This window comes from Aptenodytes forsteri, unplaced genomic scaffold (assembly GCF_000699145.1).
Source record: "Aptenodytes forsteri isolate BGI_AS27 unplaced genomic scaffold, ASM69914v1 Scaffold195, whole genome shotgun sequence".
NCBI lineage: Eukaryota > Metazoa > Chordata > Aves > Sphenisciformes > Spheniscidae > Aptenodytes > Aptenodytes forsteri.
In genome coordinates this window covers 5,111,214-5,134,770 of record NW_008795317.1, presented here as the reverse complement: position 1 = coordinate 5,134,770, position 23,557 = coordinate 5,111,214, and the positions used below count along the sequence as shown (strand labels likewise).

At 41.9% G+C, this 23,557-nt stretch overlaps 1 long non-coding RNA gene across 2 annotated transcripts in view; it reads left to right on the top strand.

The window, feature by feature from the left end:
- Positions 1 to 222: 222 nt before the first annotated feature.
- Positions 223 to 23,557, top strand: part of LOC103899192 — a 49,935-nt gene continuing 26,600 nt past the window's right edge. For both annotated transcript variants that reach the window (XR_657591.2, XR_657590.2), the window contains exon 1: positions 223 to 350. This is a non-coding gene — a long non-coding RNA (uncharacterized LOC103899192). The remainder of the gene's footprint in view (positions 351 to 23,557) is intronic.

Sequence of the window (23,557 nt, the reverse complement as noted above, 5' to 3'; positions counted from 1 at the left end):
GAGTGAGATGTGCAAGCAGAAGTCAGGGCTGAAAACCCTCCACCTGTTTTCGGGAAGTAAGTGCGCACACACTGAAGTTACTCAGCGTATTCGTTCTGTCTTTGGCGGTCCGGGTGATGTTGTTACTACTACTTTTCTGCTGTCTCATATCTCCCACTGCCATGTGCCAGCTGATAGGGGAGCTGTGACATACCACACCCCTGCGGCCGGGAAGGGGGTCACATGGACTGGTCTCATCCAGAGCACTTTAAAGAAACCGATAAGCTCTATCTCATTTAACTTGGCCTTTGGAAGACGCTTGTGGAAATTTCTGCAAAGGAGGTGACATCAGTTGTTGTCACAGCTGCTGTGTAAGTCTGCAAGACTGTGTCTGTTCAGTATCTGGCCGGGGTGTATATGTGTGTGCAAGTAGATATTGTTAATAGATTGCATTTAAATAAAAAAAAACAGTTCACATGAAGTAGGTGAAGAGGTTCGATCGCTCAGAATATGTGCATTATCGTCGAGACTTGAGGCAATGATGGAGTATGTAAACTTAATAAAGCAGAAGGACGACCAGCTTTGGAGGGCCGATGTTACATTTGAAACAAACCTTCTCCTGGGGGAATTCCAAGTGTTAGCATGTGGGACATACTCCAGCTGCTAGCTGCTCAGACTTAAAATAAACCAGGCAAAATCCCATATTCAGGCTCTACCAACCGAGGCAAGCTGCTATTGTAAACCTTTCATCTCTGTTTTTCTTCCAGTTGGGTCAGAACGACAACAAATATTTTTGAAAGAGCATTTAAACCTTAGTATTTTGCACAGCTTTCCTTGTGTTTCTCTGAAGTGACGTGTTTCTCAACATAGTTATAAATTTAGCAAAGGATCTGGTTTGTACAGGTTGAAACACTGTCCCAGGAAGGCTGGAATTAAAAAAGGGTTGGAAGGAATATTTCTACCTTGTGTGACAATGACATTGCTACCAATATTACTGCTTTCTAATCTAGGTATTTTTGAAATTGCAGCATGACTTTATTAACAGAGGACTGTTCTCCTTATTAAGTTGAATCGGGGAGACCCTTTTTCTTAAAGAGAAACCCATGTGACTTTAGGGTGGTTTGCTTTTTGGTTTTTTTTCCTAACATATTAAAGAGGAAATAATTTAATTTGTCTGTGGAAGATAACATAGCAGGATTTCAGGAAAAAAAATGGCTGGGAGATGCGTGGTTGTTTGATGACTAGAATGTGAATAACTTTGAGGAGGTCTGAAAATAGACTACAGTACTGTTTGCTTTGTCTTGTGGTTTGAGATTGACTTCATGTTTTTTTTTTTTAATTTTATTTTAATAATCCTCTGACTATAATTTATTTCTAAGGTACTGAGATGCTTGGGAGGGGTGGGAAACAAGTAACTTAATGCAATCTATGCAAATAATGTCTAATTTTTTTTTTTTTAAACATTATCCTATATGAAACTTCATTCATCAAGACTACTCGTTTTTTCTGTGATAAAACCTGTTGAGCAACGTAGTACACAACGTTTAGGAATTTAATGCTCTTATTACTGTCAAAGCACAGATATCAAGCTATACCAGTCAGCTTGAAAAGTGTACAAGTGACTGACACAACTTACCTTCCTGCTTCTTCTCTTCTTCCTTTAGACACAGACACACAAATTCTTGTTCAAACCAACAAGCTTATCCAGAATATATTTATAAGGGTGAACTCTGCCAGGCGATGGTTAATCACATACAGTGCTAGGGATATCTTTTGAAGGTATCCCAAACACTGTGACAGAAGTATTTGCCACTCAAACTATTTATAATTCTAGGAGTTTGGAGGGCAGACAGATGTTCATTTTTTATACGAAATGGCAGCTCTTCCGTTGTACAAAAGAAATGGGCTATGTCTGTATGGACACATCAGGCAGATCTGGACCGTGCTGTTTTCGGGAAATGCCATCTTTGCACCCTGGACGCACTGCCGCTCACCTGATTAGCCTTTCTGTCTCACAGATGACTTTGTAGCTCCGTGGCAGTCAGCCCATTGTCTGCTGGACCTCTCGTTTCTGTGGACTGTTGGAAGAGGTCAGTGCAGGGTAACTCAAGAAATGTGAAACTGTTGTCCACGTAGGACCTCCAGTAGAAAATTTTTAAGGGCTTCCAATTTGAATAAAACTATGAGCCTCAGCTTTAGTGTTAACCACAATTTTATCTTTTTTTTGTTGTTGTTTTTTCCCCCGGATGGCATGCAAAACTATACTAAGGCCAGTCAGCCTTTGAGAAATAAGACTGATAACCATCACAGTTTTTTTCTTATTTTCCTAGCCACCTCAAGCAATTAGTTTTGAGGACTTTTTGACAAAGTTTACCTGCAGGTCATCCTTCCCTCCTATTCCTTGTTACGTATCTTGAATTATTCTTAACTCTGTGTTTCTGGGAATTGCGGGCAATGTATAGACACAATGTCTTCAGCAGGCACGCGAGGAATGTTATGAGGGTAGCAAGCTTCCTGTTTCCCTGGTCACTCAAAAGATTTATGTGCCAGTATAATGAGAATGAATGATGAGCTCTGTTGTTCATTGACAGAGACCTTATGGGTCTGTCTATGCACAAGAGGTTTTGAAAGTTGATAACCTTTGTGCTTCAGGTTTTGTTTTGAATGGATAGAAGCGGGGAAAATAGTTATTGGTAGATGTAAAGCTGGATGGACAAACTGAAGGGTATTAGCCAAGCTCTGGCAGTAAAGCTGAAAATCTGAGATATTTATACAGTTGGAAACAGAGTTGGGGTATTTTCATTATTTTGGCACACGTTATCGGATTTTATAGAGTCAGGAGATGCTCCTGCCTAGATTTTCAGTCTCTTCTATTTTTTAGGTCTCTGTAAGACGATGTGATGTATCGCAGCTTTGGTCTGAGCAGTGGCCAAGTATAAATGGAGGGGCAGATTTCAAACTCTGAAACTAAGAAGTCTCTAGGTCACTCTAAACTTGCCTGGAGACAAGGCATGTTAAAGTATTTTTTTGCTGTTCAAGAGCAAGATAAAACGTCCATAGACAGAACCACTATTACTACTATATAAGTTATTCACTTCAACACCTTTCTCATATCATATCAGGTTAATGACTATTTTGTGCATCTGGTATACATCCAGAACCCCTGTTGTAAAGTCAAGGTTGCGTGAGATATCCTAGTTTGCATTAGTAAATGCTATAGCACACTATATTATTTTGACAAGTATCATAAAGCTACGTAAACAGAAACCGTACTTTTAAGATTTTTTTTTTCTAAAGGATACAAAGTAAAGATTGAATACTGAACTGTGATTTTTCAGATATATTACACCCCTCCAACCCCCCCATATCCTAAATAGTAAATTCTTGGGAACCTAAAAGATAAAGGCCCGAAATTTTTTGTTTTTATACACCTAAAATGTAGCCACCTTTAACAGAAGCCTAAGTATTATGTCTACTGGAACCACATTCATTCCAGAAGAAACCTCTGTCTTCTCTGGTATTTATCATTTCATAATATCCACTTTTTAAAAAATTTTGGTTGTCTCAAATGTTCCAGCAGCTCCACATTATAAGCTCTTGAGGCTGATTTAAAATTTCACTGTGCATTTTTGCAGTGTGATAGAGAACTCAAGCCAGGACTTAAGGGCTTAGGTCCTATTCAGTAGTTACCCATGTGCAAAAACATTTTTCTGAAACATATGGGAAAGAACTGGGTTCTCTTATGCACGCGCCTGGAAGATAATTGGAAATCACTGTGATCTGTTTTTCAAAAACAAGAACCATTAAAAAACCCCTCCTGGAATGAGAGTAAGCATGCACGTTTTCTTTTTGAAAGGCATTAACTTAGTGTTTTTATGCGTACCTACGATACGGTGGTTGGAATGGCATTTGGAAGCGCTCCTTAACAATAGTCTCACCACCGTCCTCGTATCTGTGCTGGCTGTAGTGGAGACACACTGTTATTTACCCCAGCGTCGTCGTATAGCAACCCATGGAAGCTAGAGGCATAACTGTGTACGTTGCTTAGCATTGGCAGCCAGGCCAGCTAGCGGCAGCAGTGGGGAGAGTCTTACGTATGCTGTGCAAAGCCACGGACAGTGACGCTTGTTGAGCTGGGGGTCTGATGGAGAGAGGAGGCAGAAGGACTGGCCAGAACAGCCCCGTTCTCCCGCATGGTGCAACCACGGGGGAAGGAAGGGGACAAAACTGCTCTCTCGGGAGCTCCATCTTTCCTAGGTGTGGGCCTGTACCTAAATGATTTCATTCAGCCCTGAACTTGTAATGGAAAATCTTGCACGATTACAACTTAATATACCATAGTCTGTATTTATGGCTGAGTTGGCTTGAGTTAACAGTGCCTTTGGAGATACACTGCTTGCAAAACATGCACCACTAGCCAAAGCATGCCTTTTATCAAGATGGATTAGGAATATCCAGTGCTTCCCTACAGGCATGTCGCTACCTGTAGCTGAATTTAATAACACGTGTATTATTAGATTATTGTAGTGCGGTTTATACTGGCTTTTTTCTTCATTCTTTTGAATCTATTTATTTACTTAATTTTCCTACCATCAAGAAAAAGACCCCTATGAATACTTGCAAAAGTAGGGTCAGATGGTGAGACTGGATTGAAGGAAGATACTTAGGTTCTTAGGATGATGCTCAAAAGAGCCTGTGGGCTCAGCTATGCTACACAGCCAAGTACACTGTAGAGATCCCTGAGCTAACGCCACGATCGGAAGCTCTGTTAGTGGTGGTGTGTTCTCCCTGGGCTAATTAACAGGGGTGCCTCTCAGCATACCTAATTAGCTCCATTTCTGCAGCATCCTCAGGGGCAGGGCTAATTAGCGTGGGTGCTTCGCTACACAGACACAGCTATATTGCCTCTGGGATCTAAGCTAGCATCCGTGCATGGCATTGCAATGCACCATGTAGACAAGCCAGTTTCCTCAAAGCTACCTCAGGATCCCTAACAGCCTTTTGCTGTGTAGACTTGCCCGGTGCGTTAATGAGACCCCAAAAGCTTATGCAGGGAGAAGGATAGCAACTCGGGATGTGGGCCAGAGGGTAACATTTTGGGAGACAGATGTTTTAGGGTGAGTCCCAGATTCATTTGCATTTACTTTACCTCTGCATCTACTTGTTACCTTCGGATTAAAGGCAGTATTAAAAGTAAGCACCAGCTACGGCAAGGCAAAAAAATAGGCCTATGTTGAGCCATATGAAGTCTGAACCTGCTACCTCGCAGCTTCCTGGTTTTTGCTTTTGGGTTCTCAGCTAAACTTATAGCTACTAAAAGATAGTCATGAACTAATGAACTGAAGCATTTTTAAAGCATGTTTTCCCATTGCTGTGGTCAAATAATAATGGTAACGAAGTATCCTTTATGGTTTTACAGACCCTGTTCTCTCTGATCTTAAAGTGCTTTGCAAGCATGAGTAAGCACAGCTTCACATGAGCCCTGTGATGAGGCAATACGATTCCCATAGTACGAGTAGTAAATCTGAGATGCAAAGACCAGCCAAAAGTAACTTGCATTTATTAGAAAGAACACGTCCTCTCTGGTTTAACTTATTCTTGCACTGTGCTCCTCAGCATTTTCTTGTACCGACATTTTTCTTATCAGCACTACTTTAACTCACTGATATCAGGTGATTGCAGATTCAGTTTGGCTGAGCTGACCTGAAAATGTGTGGCATTGTACTATACAAGAGCTGCAGAAAGGTGGCTTATTATTCACAAAGGGGCTGTACACTGCAGAGAGCTGATAAACAAAAGATCCACTGTTTTTGTCTTCTGCTTACAGTATCAGTAGCAACAGGCTGCACTGATACCTTCCCTGATAGCTCAGCCTTGAACAGAAAAACAGTGCCATTTGTGGTTGCAAATTCCAGCCTCTGCATGGAGTCCTCAGGGACTCAGCAGCTCAGTGGGAAACTCTTCCTCACAAGTTGAAAAGATCTGTCAGAGATGGCCTAATACATCTCTTAATCTTGCTTCACTTTATTCTCATCATTCTAACACCCCCAAAGATACATAACATACAGCTATCCAATTTTCTCCCCTTCCCACAAGGAAAGCCTGTGGCTACACCTGCATCATATCTGAACTAATCTTGGGAGTGGTCTGAAGCCTGCAGTGCTCATCACGTCTTTGCTGCACGGAGTTGAGGTTGCCTATGAGTTCTACCTCCTCCAGCAAATGGTGGTGATGCCCATTTATGGAAGACCCTTTCTTTACTGGGAGGACAGACTGGATACGTGGAAGTGACCTGGTCAGGCAAGGGGAGGTGGCTGGTGGAGTCCCTCTGCAGCCATGTATGCCCTTCAGTGCCTCGACATGCACAGATCAGCCCAGAATGCATACCAGCAGGTAAAAAATCTAGACAGTCCCTAACTATATCCTTAAGTTCAGCCTCAAGGATGAACATTACCTAAAATAGAGAGCAGAGGTAGCCTCTGCTTCTCTCACTTCCAAGAGGGAGAAGTACTGTGAGCGACGCTGAGTCTTTGCAGCATTTCTCTAGTGATGCAGGCAGGAGAGGTGTCTCTTGCAGCCAAATCACCCTGTGGCTGGTTCCACATCCACCTGCCAAAAGCAGCAACCTACCAAATCCTGCTGTGGTGTGAAAGGGGCCCATCTTCCCCACCTTACTGCTTTGATCAGCTGTAGTTAGGCACAGCAGGTGAGCTTTCAAACAAGAGGTGAGCAAGACCTTCTAGTTAGAGCTCTTTACAATACCCTCTTCATAGAAATGGCTTCTGGTTTTAACAGATGACCATGTGCAGTTAGAAAACAGCATAGTCTACATGCATAGATTCCCCTTCATTGAAATCCCCAAAACGTTCTTGCTTGAACTATGTGCAAAAGAAATCTGGGTTTAAAAAAAGGCCTCATGAGCAAAGAGGAACAAGAGACAATAAGAGATGTGTGTCTCAGCAAGACTTCCACAGAGAAGCCTCAACATGTGTGCAAGGTGAAAAAGAATAACAGGATGACTTCAGCATTGGCTTGCGACGGGCAAGGGAGGGCCCTTTTCATCACAGTCTGGCAGAGAAATGTATAGCTTCAGAAGAGGGAGGAAGTACAGATCCTTACTTCAGAAATATAAATCCTTTTTTTAATAAGTGTCTGAAACTGTAGGAGTTCCTAAAGAAAGTCAGCTTTCCTGATCCTCATACCTTTAACTCTTTCCCTGCCTGATGGTATGCTGCTATTGCTTTCACTTTCCTGCTTTGCTCAATCTCCTGTGCGTTTTGGGGAGAGAGTGAGCAAGCAGTGTTACCTTACACAAAGAGGTCTCCAAAAGGTCAAAAATCAACACCAAGACCTGCACCAGAAATAGCTGGCAGCCAGGGCAGTTGCAGAGTTCCCAGTGGCTGCATGATCCCAGCCTGAGACATCAGCAGGGTAGGGCTACTGCTTTTAAAGGAAAAGGCACCCACATTCTTACTTGAACATGATTTTTTTTTTTTTCCTGAGGCTTAGGTTCCAGTAACAGATTCATCTTGCCTATCTTGAGCAATGCATCTAGTCACCTAAGCCCTGTTTATAGTCAGTGAGGCTAACTAAGCATGTCCAGAGGGCAATTCATCCCATCTGTGTTAATTTGGGGAGGTGGGGGTGGTGAGGATGGAAATAAGTGCCCGTGGGAAGGGCCTGCCTACTCCAGTTGACCACACAGGGAGGCCAGGCAACTTTCTGGGGCTGTTTTTTGTCCACGGCAAAAGTCTGAATAATGCAGTGCTGCCTATGTTTTTGATTTGGTTGAAGCAAGGAAGTACTGGAAAATACATGAAAAAAGCTGTTACCTTGCTGTTCTCAGGCTGAAGCCCTGAACATTAACCAGGCATCACAAAAGTGTAAGTAAGGGTCCACACCTTTGAATGAAGGATGCAGATAAGAAAAGCACTCGTAACTTAAATATGCTTGTGCTTGAACAATTGCTAGCAGGATCTGAACACAAAACATGAAGTCGGTATTTGCATGCTGGTTTGGGTCTGTTACTGTTGAAGATGTGATCAGGTTTAGAAGCTATAATAATTTACAGAGAATATGATATCCTTATAAATTATTTTGCAGCACAGATAAAACATACTGAATCACCTAATGCCATAATGCAAAATTTTCCACTCTCCTCCTTATGTTCTATTCCGATACCTGCAATCCACCAGTTTAAACAAAACAAATGGGTTTTGATTTACTTTGTGCAACAAAAGTCAAGGCTAATTTTCATAGAAATATTTAATTTTAGTATTGAGATAAGAGTGACCAACCCAGATTCTGACAGACAATTTTATCAGTGCAGTCTAACGTATAACTCTTGTTGCAACAACACTTGCCCTGAATAAAAAGCAGGTATGCTAGCAGAGATGAGAGATTTCCCAGCCTAATGCATCCCAGATGATTCCAGTCTGGGCATATTGCATATCTGTGCAATCTGAGTGAGGCTGGCAACTGCGTCTTGCTCTCTTCTGCTAGGTCTCTGCTTCTTTTGTTGGAGCCAGCGGCCAGCTGAGGTGCACAGCACCCGGCAAGGCTGAGTCTGCTGGGCTCCAGGACGGTGCAGAATTCTGCTGAGAACTTAAAGACTCATGAGAACAACTCAATTCAGTGCTTTTCCATCAATGGATTGCTCTGCTGATTTTAGCAAAACTGTCCTCAGCACATGTGTGTGGGAGGGTGGACAGTTCCTCTTTACATGAGCTTCCTTTGTGTAAAGCCAAATCCAGAGCAGTGATTTCTCTCTCCCTTCCCTCTTTTCAAATTTCTGGAGCCTCACTGAGGAAAAAAGAAATACTTAAAGAAATCTGGAGTTTATGTGAAGGGGCAAATTTAAATAGGAAGCAAGTTAGCAGAAAGTTTCTTGCTGAAACTTGAAACTATACTGAAACATTAGGTCTAATGTCCCAGAGCTGTTTTCCTGCCGTTTTCTTCATGACCTGATTTATGAATTTACATGTGCCTAACAGGTATAACCCTGGCCTGGGACGTATATTTTGGTTCAGGCTGCAAATCCTTCCCGTGCTCTCTCCCCACTTTTCCCACTCCCCATGGCAGCAGAAAAATTAGGACATGTTTGTAAAGGTTCTGTTTTCTTCCTTAGCCCATCGTGCTGGCTGGATGACTCACAAGCCAAACATTGATAATATCAGCTGGCAGTTATTTAAACCTGAGGTTTCAAGTTAGGGAGCAACAATGAATGCAAATCTAGCTGGTGGGAGACTGCTTGTAACGCATGCACGTGTGTTAGAGCTTGAAAATTTTTAAGGATTGTTACCACAAAGCCCTATAACACAAAATTGTAAGACGCTATATAGGGAGTCCATTCTAGGGTGTCTGTGTCCGTTTTGATGATGTGGAGGTGTACCTGCTTCTCAGGTACCCCCCAAAAAACTGCAACTTGTCCCTGGGGTCAACAGAGAGGACACCTATCGTTTTCCTTGCAAACACCACTTGTTAATAACAGAGGATTGTTGGCCACTTGTGACTGCCTCGTGAAAGAGGAAGGTATTGTATGGTAGTTTAAAAAGACATTAGTGTTGCCTAAGTACCAGTATTAGTTAAGCTGTGCCTGGGAATGTTCCTATGTGCTGGGACGCGGTCGTTTCTGCCTGTGACCCGTCAGAGCATTCCCTGGAGATAGGGCACCCCAGAGACCATCCCAATAGGCAGGTTGCACACAGCCACCCACTTCCACAGGCTAAGAGAGGTTGCTAACGTAGACGTGGGCCATCGGCAGGACAGTTGACCGCAGTTCTCACAAATGTCCACAGACAGATTTCATGGTGTCATTCTTTCGACACAACAGTATCAACTATAATGCTGTCAGAAATGTTTCAATTTAGAAAATGTCTTGCTTATTCTGTTAGGGGAAAAAATGGCCACTTACCCCCCCCCCAACTTTTTTGCTCTGGATGGGCACGTGGCTTGAGATTTTCCGGCACCTCACTCTTTTCCATAGCTTCCCTTCTGTACTGCTGAAAGAACTGCATTGCTGCTGCTGACTTATCTCTTTGTGGTATTGCTGGTAATAACTGATACAGACTGCTGGGTGAGAAAGCTCTCACTGAGCCCTAGGCTGAAGCAGTGAAACACCAGTGAATACACAAAGTAAGCCAGCAGCAGACAGGAACTGTCTTAATTCTTGTCCCTTCCTATAGTGGCGACAGGAGGTGGAAGAGCCTCTGGGATACATCTTTACTCTTCCTCTCCTTACCTTTAGAGCAAAGTCTGTGTTTCTGTTTCCAACAGATGTCCACCCCCCACCCCTTCCTTGCCCCCAGGAGTTTAAATATGCATTTTTTTTTTTCCTAGGGAAACCTGAGAGATTATAGCCTAGATTTTATTAATATAAGTAGTAAGACTGCTTAGTTTAAATATTGAAATACTTTTCTTGGCATTTACTTTCTAGTGTGTGTTTTTTTCCCCTAGAAAATCAATCCATAATACTTACGTTAATAATGCTACTGTGCACAAGAAAAAAGGAGAGACTTCATATGAAGTGAGATTCTGCTTAGACAGTCTGGTAGGTGTGTTAATGATGGATGGATGACTGCATTCATGTCACCCTCTTATGATTTTTGTCTAATTTTTTTTTTGTTTCGGGCAAAAGGGGGATTGGGGTTTTTTTTTTTTTTTTTTTTTCAGTTTTGGAAATTCTAGTCAGAAGTGTGGGATGACATTGAGAGGAATGGCTCGGTCTTCTACCTGTAGACCTTCTCCTGGGTTTGTGATTTGTTGGCCTATATCACTTTACAAAGCTTATTTCATTGTGTTAGTTACATTGCACTGAGTTGTATATTCATTCAGGAAGAGAGAGACTTTGATCACATCAACATTACCTTTAGGCTTAGTCTTTACTGGGGATATTAAATTAAACTACTTAAAATCCTGGAAACATTTGTGAACAAGGCATATAAACACATTAAAACATCCTAGAACAATTTACAAATAGTTTAATTAGCGCTTAGAGTAGCTTACCTTTAGCACATTTAATAGCCAATTAAATGTTTGAAACCAAGGTAGTTAAGTGCCAAACTGGACATAGGAATTAATTTCAATCACCTAATCTCCCATTATGTCCTCACAGTTCATCAGAGGCCTCATGGAAGATTCATAATTGCCAGGAATAGGAAACTCTTAGAAAATCCTGCAGATGGATATTGGAAATTGTAGGACGAAACTTAAACTTCAGCATGTCTTGTTTATACAAGTCCAGTTCAGCTGATTCAATTACAAACCATCCGTTCCTGTTGTGTAAGCATGACCCAACTGAGATATGAAAGTGGAGTTATTTTTCTGAAACCCCATCCCACTGTACCTCACAGCTGTGTCTTTTTATCTTCCAGTGTGGTTTTGGACAACCATAAATAGAAACCATGCAGACCTCCATCTCTAGTTGCTAGTTGTAACCTAGCAAAATCTGTAAAGTGGTGCAGAATCCTGTGTGCAGCTGAATCTCCTGACTTCCTCCGTGTTACCTACCTTATATTATGTATTCACAGCATTTTTCAGGTGTTCTTCCAGAAACTGATCCTACTAGTGTCACCTTGCAGAAAAAAAAGCCACAACACTTGAAAGCAGTCAAAATCTCTCATGAAAGTTCATTGCACCTTCTTTGAAAATGAAATACTTTAGCTGTTTTTAAAACCTGTGAGGAAAACCCCTTTCCAAGAACTTCATAAGACTTTGCAGTCCTCAGTCTGCGTAATGGTAGATAGAAGGGGGAAATGCTTTAATGACCCGGAGGTCATCAAAGTTACTTATCCAAATAAAGATCAGTTGGCTGAGTTCTGTTACATAGAATAAGTGGTAAGAATAAGGTGTTCCAGCCAGGTGCTGTGAACAAGTTAAATTATGCCTTCTCCCCCTGCAGCATCAAATAGTTATGCTGTAACCGTCGCTTCCTCTTCCAAAGTACTTTGTTCTGGTTTTATGCGCTGTGCAATTGGTAGGGCATTCTGTCTCAGTGGTGGGAAGGGAATTTTTTTTATAACTCATGTGTACTTCATAGGAGTTAAGATTGTGTACAAGGTTAGTTTCAGACTGTTCTGTGAGACAGTGGCAGCAGCATAAAGTATCAGTAGTGTAGTCATACTGGATTTTAATGATGCTGTGTAAATGTGTCCAGATAAGAAAAGGAGTTCCCCAAACTGGGAGACATTTTTCCTGAGATTTGTAAAAATGTAGTAATAGTTTTCTATGCAGGTACAGCCTAGCATTCAAATATAGGAAAAGAGGAGGAGAAGTCGAGATACAGTGAGATAGTTCAGTGGTATGTCTGGCTTGACAGATACTACGTGTTCTTGTAAGCCTAATTTCTAAACTGAAGGAAACTGCAGACGTTCGGATGAACAACTGATGATATCTAAAGTTTCATTAATCTTGTTCATTAATCTCTGTTTCTGTGCCTCTGTTGCAACTACCTTTGTATGCTTTTGTAAAACATGTCTACTGTCTTCTTTTCAAGAGCTCCTTCTAACAGAAATGCCCTTAAGAAGTGAGTCTGTAAAATATTTACCAAAACGCCTCTAAATACCCACTATTTCATGGTGTGCAAATACTATTGCTCAATGTCCATGCAATGTTACTGATGATAACGTGCTTTATTTCATTATTTCAAACCTTTTTCTTGGCCTTTTATTGCAATTCCTTGGGAATCGGATTATAAAATCCTCCTAGCAAGCTCCTCATGTGAGTTCCCTGGGCAATCAGTAATGAATGGTGATGATATCACCATCAAATTCTTTAGTGTTTTCTAATCATATTTAGTACTAAATTTTTCAGTTGTTTTTTCCTGCAAGTAAGACACTGTCATTTCTTGCATTTACTACTACGTCAGGAATCACATAGAGCTTGGATCTGTTCACTAGCAAGTAATACTGCCGCAAGGACTGTTCTTTTTCATTATTCCAGTTCTTGGGTGGGAAGAGTCTTTCTGTGTGGCTTTGAGCCTCTTAAGTCACTTTTGCTTTCTTCGTTGAAGGCCACTCCTGGAAAGCTTTCTGTTTGTTCTCCTGCCCTGGCTAGTGGGGATGCTAAAACAAGGGTGCAGCTGTTCATATGTTTAAATGGGCAAAAAAAGTTTCATTTTGATTAAAGCTAAATCCCCTTAAAGATTGCTACTTCTCTGCTTAGCCAATGTGTTACGTGGGCAGTAGACTTTCCCCAGATATGGTTAGGGCTTCCAAGTTAATGGTAGGGCTATTGTGGTAGTGTGGGATCACATTCGTAGCAGCCTCTGGACAGGCTCTTGCTGGCCCCAGTGGGACCAGCTCCTTTTTCTGCTCATGGGATGGTCGTGGGCAGGGGGGATGAGGAGGAGGAGGAAAGGGCATGGGATCAAGGAGACAACAAAAGTCGAGTAGCACATGACAGAACTGAACTTGGCCCAGTAACTGAAATGTGAACCGGAAGACTCTCCTAGACACGCTGCCAATGTTGTTTACAGAGGTGGGAGCTCAGGTGCAGGTGCAGTGTCCATTCTCTGCAAGGGGCTAGCATACGTTTGCCTATAATATTTAAAATAGAAAGGGAAGTGTGGCTTGCCCAAATAAGTGCTAAAAGAACTCTGCAAGTGAGGACTCAAGTAGGCAAGGATGACCTGGATGAAAAACGGGCTGGTTATTGACTGGGACGTATATATTGGGACACCAGTAAAGCAGAATGTTAGTGATCAGTGAATGCCGCCAAAAACACAAGGAGGAGTGTAGTTTTAATAACAGAATACAACTGCATTGTGTTTAGCATTGTGTCTGCTGTAGTATTTATCCTACCACCTGCACGGTTTGCCACCAACGTAAAATCTGAGAAGAGATGAAAGGATGGTGCCAGTAAGTGCTCTTTTTAGGAAAGTAAGACTAATTTATTTACCTCTATTTAATGTAATGTCCAAAATGTATTGTGTCTTGCAAGAAGATCTGAGACAAAAGAATAAATCCAGCCTTTGAGCCTGAGAGATTAAAATCCTGTTGCTTCTGACCTTTTCTTGCTCCTCAGCGTGCATGTTACACCACTGAACAGCAGGATTTGACCAAATCCTATTCATTTCAGTGTGGTGACTTCTGTTGACTTGAGTAAGGTTTCTATAGGAATGCACCTTGTCATATTCTCTCATAACATTTCATGTTAGCTTTTAAGGTCAGCTTCAGTAGCATTGCTTGACAAATGACAGGAATCAAGCCCTTATCCACCAATTTTTAAATATTCAGATATCAATACTGAATTTTGACCATTGTTTCTATCCTCTCATATCACCTACAGTAATGCCACGTGACTACTGTATGCCCTGTCTGCAAGTGCTGTAGTTTGCTCCTAACGTTTCTTCTAGACTGTGAAATGATTTATGAAGATATGATCCATATCAGAGAGATTACAGATCAGAAGTAGTCTGATTAAATATTTGGCAGGTCATGTTTGCTTGAAGATATGTTAAGAGACTAAAAGAATGATCTAGAAAAAAAGAAATTACCGTAATGAGTAAAATATTTTTCTTCTGAAATGTTTCTAAGAACTTTTTCTAAATTATTCATTTCACCTCTTCAAAGATTTAAGGAATTACATAAACCCCTGGATATTTTCCCTTACAGCAAATCCTACAGTACTGCCAAATGAATTTTCAAATAAATCCTTCCTGTGTTTCTGTATCTCGTTGTGTATCAAGGTGATAGCTAGCATGCTATGATCCAGATCATTGCTTCAACCAGATAGTTTGCTCTCTGGCTAGCTCACCTCTAAGAGACATGCTGACATGAAATTAAAACTGTAGCAAAAACTTATAACCTAGATGCAAAATACTGGTCTTTGAAAAATTATTAAAGTTGCTAATAACTCTGTATCATTTTTCAGGTCTCACAAACCCACCTAAATTTAGGTGGCATGAAGGCCACCTAAATTTATAAAGGGCTCAGAGTTATCTCAAGGTATTTACACAAGTGCAGCTAAACTTGTGTTGCCTAGATTCCATGCAACAAACCTTGGAGCGTGTGGTCACAATTTAAGAGATTTCTGCGGTTCATCAAGAAGCCAAGGCTTTGGCCATGTGTCCTCAGGTGACTGATTAGGTAATATTTGTACACCTCTACAGAAAAATAACAGGTTTGTATAGAGAAGTATGTAAATATTAGGTATTATGGGTATTAATTATGTTTTCCCGACTGATGTAATCTGTTAAATTGTTAAATTCACTGTTGAACGTATTTAGCAGGCATTCCTGATCTATACTTGTGGGGTCCCCTCTTCCACAGTGTCCGAGGACCTCACATTTCTTTAAAAGATCCTGTGAAGCAGGAACACGGTGCTGTCCTCATTTAATAGGAAGAACCGAGACTTGATGCTGTGCCGAGACTTAACTCTTCACCCCACACGAGCGAGCATGCGTGCTGACCCTGGTGTGGCACCATGCCGTGCTTGCTGCGTGGTGCCATGCTGTGCTACGGGCTGCAGGACGGGTGCTTGGAGCTGTCCTGGGGTCCCTGCACTATGCCCCACCATGCAGCATGGCTGGGTGGTAGACGAATTGCTCATGGTCGCATGGGGGGCACTGGGTTTTCTAATACTTGTGGGGAAGCTTTGCCCATCGTTCTTCTCTCCTGAGGCGCTGCGTGGAGTGAACCCAGAACTAATCTGGGCATCCACCATGCCTGGGGGAAGAGTCTGCCATGTCATGTAAGGCGTACATAGATCGGGTTTTGTTCAGGCTTGTAGCGAGGTTGGGACAGTGCAGGGCTTTGTGGGCTGCCTGCCCCCATGGGCTGAGAGGGGCAGGGGTGCCTGCTGGCTGGCATGCCTCCTCCCCCAGCTGCTGGTGGCTTTCCAGGGAGTGACACTCTTGCCGGTGCCACTCTCGTGCCCTCACCTTGCCCTGGGCTGGCTTCCTCGAGAAGGCAGCACCGGGCTGCCCAGAGCCATTGCGCCTGTCTCCTGAAACAAGGCATTTCTCCTCCATCTCAACAGACCTCGGTTTGCTCTGGGTGGCGAGTGTTTACAGATTATACCCTCTACTTAATAATGCATCTGTGGCAGCTGTTTCGTCCAGCTATCGTCATGATGTAAATGTTTTCACCCAAAGATCCTTGGATATCTACAAATATGGTACACTTTCTCATGTGTTTGCTAATTGCTATTTATTTGCCTGAGAAACTTGCTGAATTCATAATGTATATTTTTTCCACTCTACTTCTGTTTCAGGGTAATGCTTAATCCACTACTCGAAACAGCTTTTTCATTCTCTTCTTTATAATAAATTACTAAACTGCAAGAAATGGAAATAAGCTCCTTTAGCTTAAATTCGCGGAGCTTTTGTTTCGAGGTTTAACAGTGAATCTTGGAAAGCTTGTTTTTCATTTGTCCTGAAACCTTGCCCCGCCTGCCTCCCCCTTTTCATGCCAGTAAAAGGTAACCAGAGACAGCTGGGGGCTCTCTTTCTGCCTCCCGTCAATGGGAGCGTCTTCTGAATGCCTCTTTCATGTACCTGCAGAGACCCGGCTCTGCTAACCGCTGCGGCCGAGGTTCTCAAAGGCTGAATAGGTTTTCATTGCCTGCATTTCTGGTCTGAAGCAGACTGAGAGAAATGAGTGTTAAGTAAACGCGGTGGCAGCCCTGCCAGCGTCAGCATTCCAGCCCGCAGCGTCGCTCCGGACCGGGACGCTGCCGGCACAGGCTTCTGCACATCCAGCTGTCGGGGGGTTGTTTTATTTGTTAGCAGTTGAAGAGGAGAGGGATGCGAGGCAAAGCAAAGAGTGGCGAGCCTAGTTTTTATGAGGCTGTTTATTCTTTCTATAAGAAGTGTGTGGTGCCTTATTGATGTTGAATGGGAATTTGATACAGTGATAAAGTAGAACTGTAAACTTACCAAGACCAGCTGCCTTTGTTCTGTACCTCTAAGCATCTGCAGAAAACGTGTTCAACAGCACTCAAACATTTCTGTGAAATAATATGTGATCTTATTCAACACCTTCCGCAGAGCACTGATCACCCTGCTGCAGCTGATTGAAGTCAATAGAAAATGAAGGTGTCTGTCTGTCTTTCTGTACCAGGCCTTTTGCATGTGAAGTCAGTGTTTGCAGGCTTTTAAGTGAAAACAGAGTTTTATTTTCAGTTTTCTATCATGAGCATTTTACAAATATTCTGTTGTGGTTTAAAGATCAAGATTTAGGAAACACAGATACTTGTTAATAGAGGATTTTGGATTTGGTGTTTTTATTAGGGCAAACTCGAAACACCCTAATGCCCAGCTTACCGTGGAAGTTACACATGGAAGGATTGTGCATTGATAACGTGCTAACAACAACGTCAAAGTATTGTCTGTTGCAGCAGGCAAAAGAACCTGAACTGCATGAATTAGGGCTTTGTCTCCACAAACACCTAGGCATTGTGTAGACAGGAACGTTTCCCCCTTCTTCCAAAATTAACCCTATTCCTTACCACACGTAGGCACTCTTATACCAGTTCAAGAACCTCCCAAGTGAAGACACTTTTATTCAGGAATGAGAATGTGCACTCAAGAAGTTATCTTGCTGTAAATGTAGCGTGGGTTATGCAGATCCTTCCACCTATGAGTTCCCACAGCATCTGAGGTCACGTTTACAAAAATGTGTGCGTAGAGCTGCTAGTTTTCAACAGTTGGTCCCAGAGGAAAATTCACTTGTTGACTTAAGAGATGAAGAATGATTCAACTTCTTGGAAACTGGATGTAAAACATCTTCAGAAAGGTGGTTTTTGTGTATGCTCAGAACCAGGCCCAATGCACCTTAGATTTAAGGTCGCGAGAGTCACAAGTTCTTGAAAATGAAGACCCTTTTCTCCTCTCTTTGCCCTTTTTTATTGTTGCAAGTGTGTTGTAAGACATGTGATCCATGTCATTAGGATTTTTTTTTTTACTCCTAATTGATGGTGCTGTGTTATTTGAATAGTAATTATTTTCAGTTTTGTACGTAGCTGTTTGTCAGTTTATTGAAATGAACTGCCATCCCTGCACCCTGATCAAAGCAAAGAGCATGAAATCCCACGTGTTGCACTTTTGAGAGCATCAACAATGAAGCTAACCTTTCACCCTTGACTTTCTTTTAACCCTAATTTTGAAAGACAGTAGCAAACAATTCAGCTAACTTCTTAAGTGAAAGAATATTCAAACTAGCTCGATTGTAATGCAGTGTACTTTTCAAGTGAATGGAAGATCTCAGAGTAATGCATACAAATACAGAGGCCGGGTAAGTTCATTACTTTGCAGTTTCTGGTGTGGCAATAGCAGTGAAATGGTTAAAAGGTTGGCTTTAAAGTGGTCACAGTTAGGCTTCAAAGTTAACACCCCACCCCACTGAGATGAATGGGAGCAGTTGACATTTCTTAGTGCTATTGTTTCGGTCTGGCTTGCCATAGCTTCTAAAATAAGACAACAGTACATCTGTTTACATTCTGCTTCCGCAAACCCAGATGGGCTAGAAACTTCATTGTTTTTTAAGTGGAAACTTAGATTTCTGGAGAATACAGCAATATCCACGGTGTATCTGTAGGAAGAAGAGCTGAAAGCCGCCTTAATCGCAGACATCTCCCCCTTCCCTGTAAACGTCTATTGTCCCAGGACAAATCTGTAAACCACTGGGGGGAAAAATAGTCATGTATATTTGAAGTACTTTTTACTTGCTACATCACATGCACACAGTAACTTCTCAACAAGTCCCTAGCGTGCAAATCTTCATAAATGGGTGTGGGGTTTTGAACTTTTTCCTCTTTTAGTAAGTAGTGTGTGCTGTAAAATAAGGTAAAGGTCCTGCTTTTACTGAACACGGTAGCTTCTCTTAACGTCTCCCAACAGAAAAACTTCTCCCATCTCTAGAGAAGCCAGAGTTTCATCCCAGAGCGTTTGAGACCAGGTGTTACTTTCTGCGTTCACATGAGTAGAATAAGATTCTTGAGAGGTATGTCTTGCATTTTTCTGATACTTTAATAGGGCAACTACATTAACTGCAGGAGGATCTTAGGAGCTGGAAAGGATTAATAAAGGTGCAAGTAGGGCCAGAATTTGTAGCAGATGGTCTCTATTACCCCATGCCTCAGTTAGTGTAGAGAGTACACAGTGTCCTCTCTGACTTTTGTTGAGGGGTCTGCACAGTGGCAAACTGCCCTCAGTAGCAGCCAGAACCCTATGAGAGCTTCTCTGATAAAGGCAGCCTATTAGATATGCTTAGGCTGTAGATTGAAACCAGCTGTGAATCTGTCGGAAAGATTTTCCTCATTGTGCTTTCATCAGGGTGGAAAGTTTGTGGCTCGCTCTGCATATATGTGTATTTTGGGCTTCATTGCTCTGACTTTGCAAGTCCTAGAGTCTGCCAGTGATAAGAGCTCTCATGCATACAGGCTCCTTTTGTACACTGGCACCCGGAGACCCTGCCTTTTGCCCGTGGACAACACAGCTTATGCTTCGGAAGTGGCATCGTGGGCTCTTCCAAATGGTGTCTCCCAGATTGCAGCCCCTGGTGAATCGTATGGTGAAGGCAAGCGTGCCATCTGTGGTTTGGGCTCGTGAAGCTTGTTTCCTGCCCAGCTTCAAGTAGCATTTTCACCCAAGGATAAAATAAAGCGGCCCTGAGCCTAGACATGCCTCCAGGTTGTCTGAGACAACTGTGTCCATTTCAAGAGTGTAAACTCTCTCCCCTCTTGTTCTTCTCTTCAGTTCCTGTGTTAAGTGGGGGAGTGTAGCAATCTGGTCTGTATGAAGAAAATACCTGAGAAAACCCAAGAGGAATATTTATTTTGAAAGCTTCTTTCACGAGTTTGTTTTATCTATTTAAAAAAGATTGCTTTAAAAATAAAATAATGTTAAATCACGCTGGAGAAAAGCAATTCCGATGTGACAGAACTCCTACCGTGTGCAGCAAGAACCACTCAATTCAGCTACAGGAGGAAGGGCATGTTATTTAATCAAACAGAGGGTTAGAGAACAGCATCAAATACGCATTTGTTATATTTGTTTCCGCTTTCCATTTCCCTAGTCCATTTCTGACTGTGGATCTCTATAATACTGGGTAGACATGAATTATGCCTTACACATCTTGTGGAAGAAAACAGATATCTGTTAGCCCTTTCAAATATAGTCAAAATGACTTCTGCAAGGCTACAGTAGGGCGGTGGCAGAGCTTGGAAAAGAAGTCAGGAGGCGTGTTGGCCAGTTCTGTATATTTTTAACTAGCAAACTGACCTGCTTCCCTGTATTACAATAGCATTGTGATACCTACATGTTCAGAAGCCTAAGCTTTATATTCTCCCCAACAGAGAGAGTTTCCTGAATAGACCTGAAGCAAATATTACTATAGCTTCTCTACCACTTGTGCCCTAACCTGCTTTTTGCCTTATATTCAAAGGTGATTTTGATAACGGAATTATCTTTTAGGGAATATGAAATACTGGGGATTCAAAGGGACAAATCCGGACAGGGCAGGAATCCGCCATCATGATAACATTGTAATGCAACTTCTGAAAAATTAACATGTTATGAGAAAAAAAAAAACCTTTTCATTTTTTAACTTTGTGCTGTTTTATTTTTCTTTCAGAAAAGAAAATGGAGCCTTCCATTTTGAGACTATTTAGTTTTGAGTAAATTCTGTATTTCTCTTTTGTGGTGTATTTCTTTAGTCAATTTATAGTTTGCATGCCTACCGCTCCCAGTCTCTTTGCTGGTCTGAGCTTGCTTGCCAACTGGTATTTGACACTAAGCAGCAAAATCCTAGTTCTCTTTGAGCAGCTTGGTACGTTATGGCAATCATTATCCCATAGAAGAGGATGAGCGATGCAGACGGTCACTCCTGTAGCTCTCAGGAGAAATGCAATAGGAAAAATGTCCAGCAAACTGAAACAAAATTTTTCAATTAATGAATACTAAAAATTGGAGTTTCTTCCCAAAATAACCCCAAAGTTTCATTTCTTATTGGAAATTCTTTTTTTTTTAAATTGAAAAAAATTGATATTTACTTCCCAGTTTAGGAAAAAGATGTTGAATACCAAAGTATTTTATGGGATTAAATTCCCATCTTTTTTTCAGCTCTAATTATGATAATGATGTACAAGGATATACATTTTTTTTTGTTTCTTTCTCTCCTTAATTTTTCCTTCTCTCCTTAATTTTTCCACCCTAGACAAAGAAAATAATTTAACAGCTTTTACATTGTGGTCTGTGGACCAGAGCTGGCTTGTAAAACTTTTTCTTTCAGTGGTTTTATTGTTCAAGAACTGACGCTTCCTGTTACTTCTGGCCATGCATTTTGATTTTGTGAACCAGTATGCTTAAACAAAAGAATACTAATCAAGTATACACCTTTTGTACAGCTTTACATTCTCGTTAAATCAAAAATGACACCAGAACTGCAGAGGTAACAACTCCTCTGAAAGATGGAGTCAACTGTAAAAAGACAGAAATGGCAGCAGTCAATAAGAGAAATCTGGGACTTCTTCATGTCAGGCATTCAGTAAGAAGAGGAAACAGCACAGGTAAAACATAACACAGAGTATTGGCTCTGACTGCACATATTTTAAACTTGATGGCATAGGAACTGTGTTCTGGGTTGCTTTTCAAGGAACAGAAAGTCAATGGGGTTCTGGTTCATGGCGGGGACTAACAAACCAAGTAGTGATCAATTATGATTTAAATAGATAAATGAGAGCTACATGATCTTAGCTGCTGCATCATACTGAGTTTTTTGTTTCTATATTGCTTGTTGTGGTTTTACTGTTCTCATGCTTAATTTTTGTGTAGTTGGAAGGTTGTTGAGTACGTGACTAGATTCACTCCCTACTGGGATATAGGCCAAGATTTTCAAAGTGCTTGTTTATTTTGAGTGCCTCCATTTTTTAAGGGTCCAAACCAGAAATTTTAGAGAAGGGTGGCTTTAAAGGAGTGCGGAGCATGCATCTTCTAAAACTTAGTTGTGTTTGGGGTCTGTCAATATGGCACAGAAAAATGAAAGAAGAAAAAAAGGACGCAATCAAAATCCTTGTTCACTCTTCATCATTTCAGTGTCTGATCTTTGGTTTGCTGAATTGAGGTGAGCAGATTTGGGTACTGCTGTGCTGGAACCCAGAACGTGTACCTTGCTGTGGTCCAGGCTAAAGGAAGCAAAGCTGAGCAGTGTGACAGCACCCTGACTCTGCACTTCTCTTCCGTAACCTCCTAATTGCTCTAGGGGTTTATCTAAGACTTAGGTGTGGTCTTCTGCTAAGATGGTGGTGAGATCAGTACTGACTGTACCGTATGGGGAATAGATGTAATAGCTACAGAATATATATTATAATGCATGCATAACCTATGTATTCATCTTTCTGTCCATTGTGTGGGTGAATCTAGCCAATGCAGGGGCAGCAAGAGGACAGGCTTTTTAAAAGGACGGCATGAGCACGGGTGCTGTCAGGGTAGTTGGCTTAGGGTTAGCTTTTCCCTCAAGTTCTTTCTTGCTAATACAGAGCAGTACTATTTGGGTTGCAGAAGAAAGTTCATTTAAAAGAAATACTGGCGCTGAGTTAAAAAAAAAAAAAATCCTGGAAGCATTTCTATAGGTTTTAGCTTTTTGAATGCCTATTTTTAGGACTAGATGTCAGCTGACATAGCTCCTTTAAAAATGCACTTTGGATTCAAGGAAAGAAAATAATGAAGTGTAAGCTGTGAAGTCTTAATTGTTAAAAGTGCAACAATAGCTTAAAAACAGGCTGCAAAGCCTGCTTTCACAGCTGGAGGAAAGGATACTTTATTAATAGTTGCAAGGAACGGGTGGATAGGGCCTGAAAGAGGCAGCGGGGGATATAAAAAGAAGCCTTGTAACATGAAACCATTGCCAAAACCCCTTACTGAACAGTTTATGAAAGAGCCTGCATCGCATAAGCATCAAGATGATACATGATGAACACGATATAACAGTCTCTGACTGATTTGCCGCACTGAAAGTTAAGGTGCACCAGTGCTGCACTCCAGCTCTGCTGTGGTAGACAGTTTGGCGGGCTGGAGATGAGCACACGTGGCTCACTAGTCAACAGCCTCTGTTTTCGTGACTCAAAGTTTCTGGCTGGTAAGTGGTGGTTGTGGTGACTGGAGAGGACACTTGCTCGATAATCATCACACTTCAGTATTTTATAATCTGATAAGTCCTCAAATGTCCTTGCAACTGATAGCCAAGCTGCTCTGCTAGTATGACCTGGGACAAGTAACTCTAAACACTCATTTCCTGGAGGAGGTGGCAGGCAAGATTAAATCCCCAATTTAAGCACAACTGCATGTTTTCTGTGGCCAGGAGCTGACTGCATGGGAGATAAGGAAACTGCAAAATCCCCCTCATCGCTCCAGCCCCAGATGCAGGGCCTCTGTGCTCCCAGGCCGCCTGGGTGCCCAGCAGCGTAGCGTCCCACATTAGGCTGTGACTGGCTGTTTATGACAGATCCAGGCTACTGCAGGTTTCCCGTTATTCCTTAAAATAAGTCCTTAGGTACCTGCCAATAACCCCCAGAAGTTGGGAAAGCCTTGGGAGCAGAAGGGCTGCAGTGCTAGGGAAGTTTTGCTTTCATTTGAAAGCAT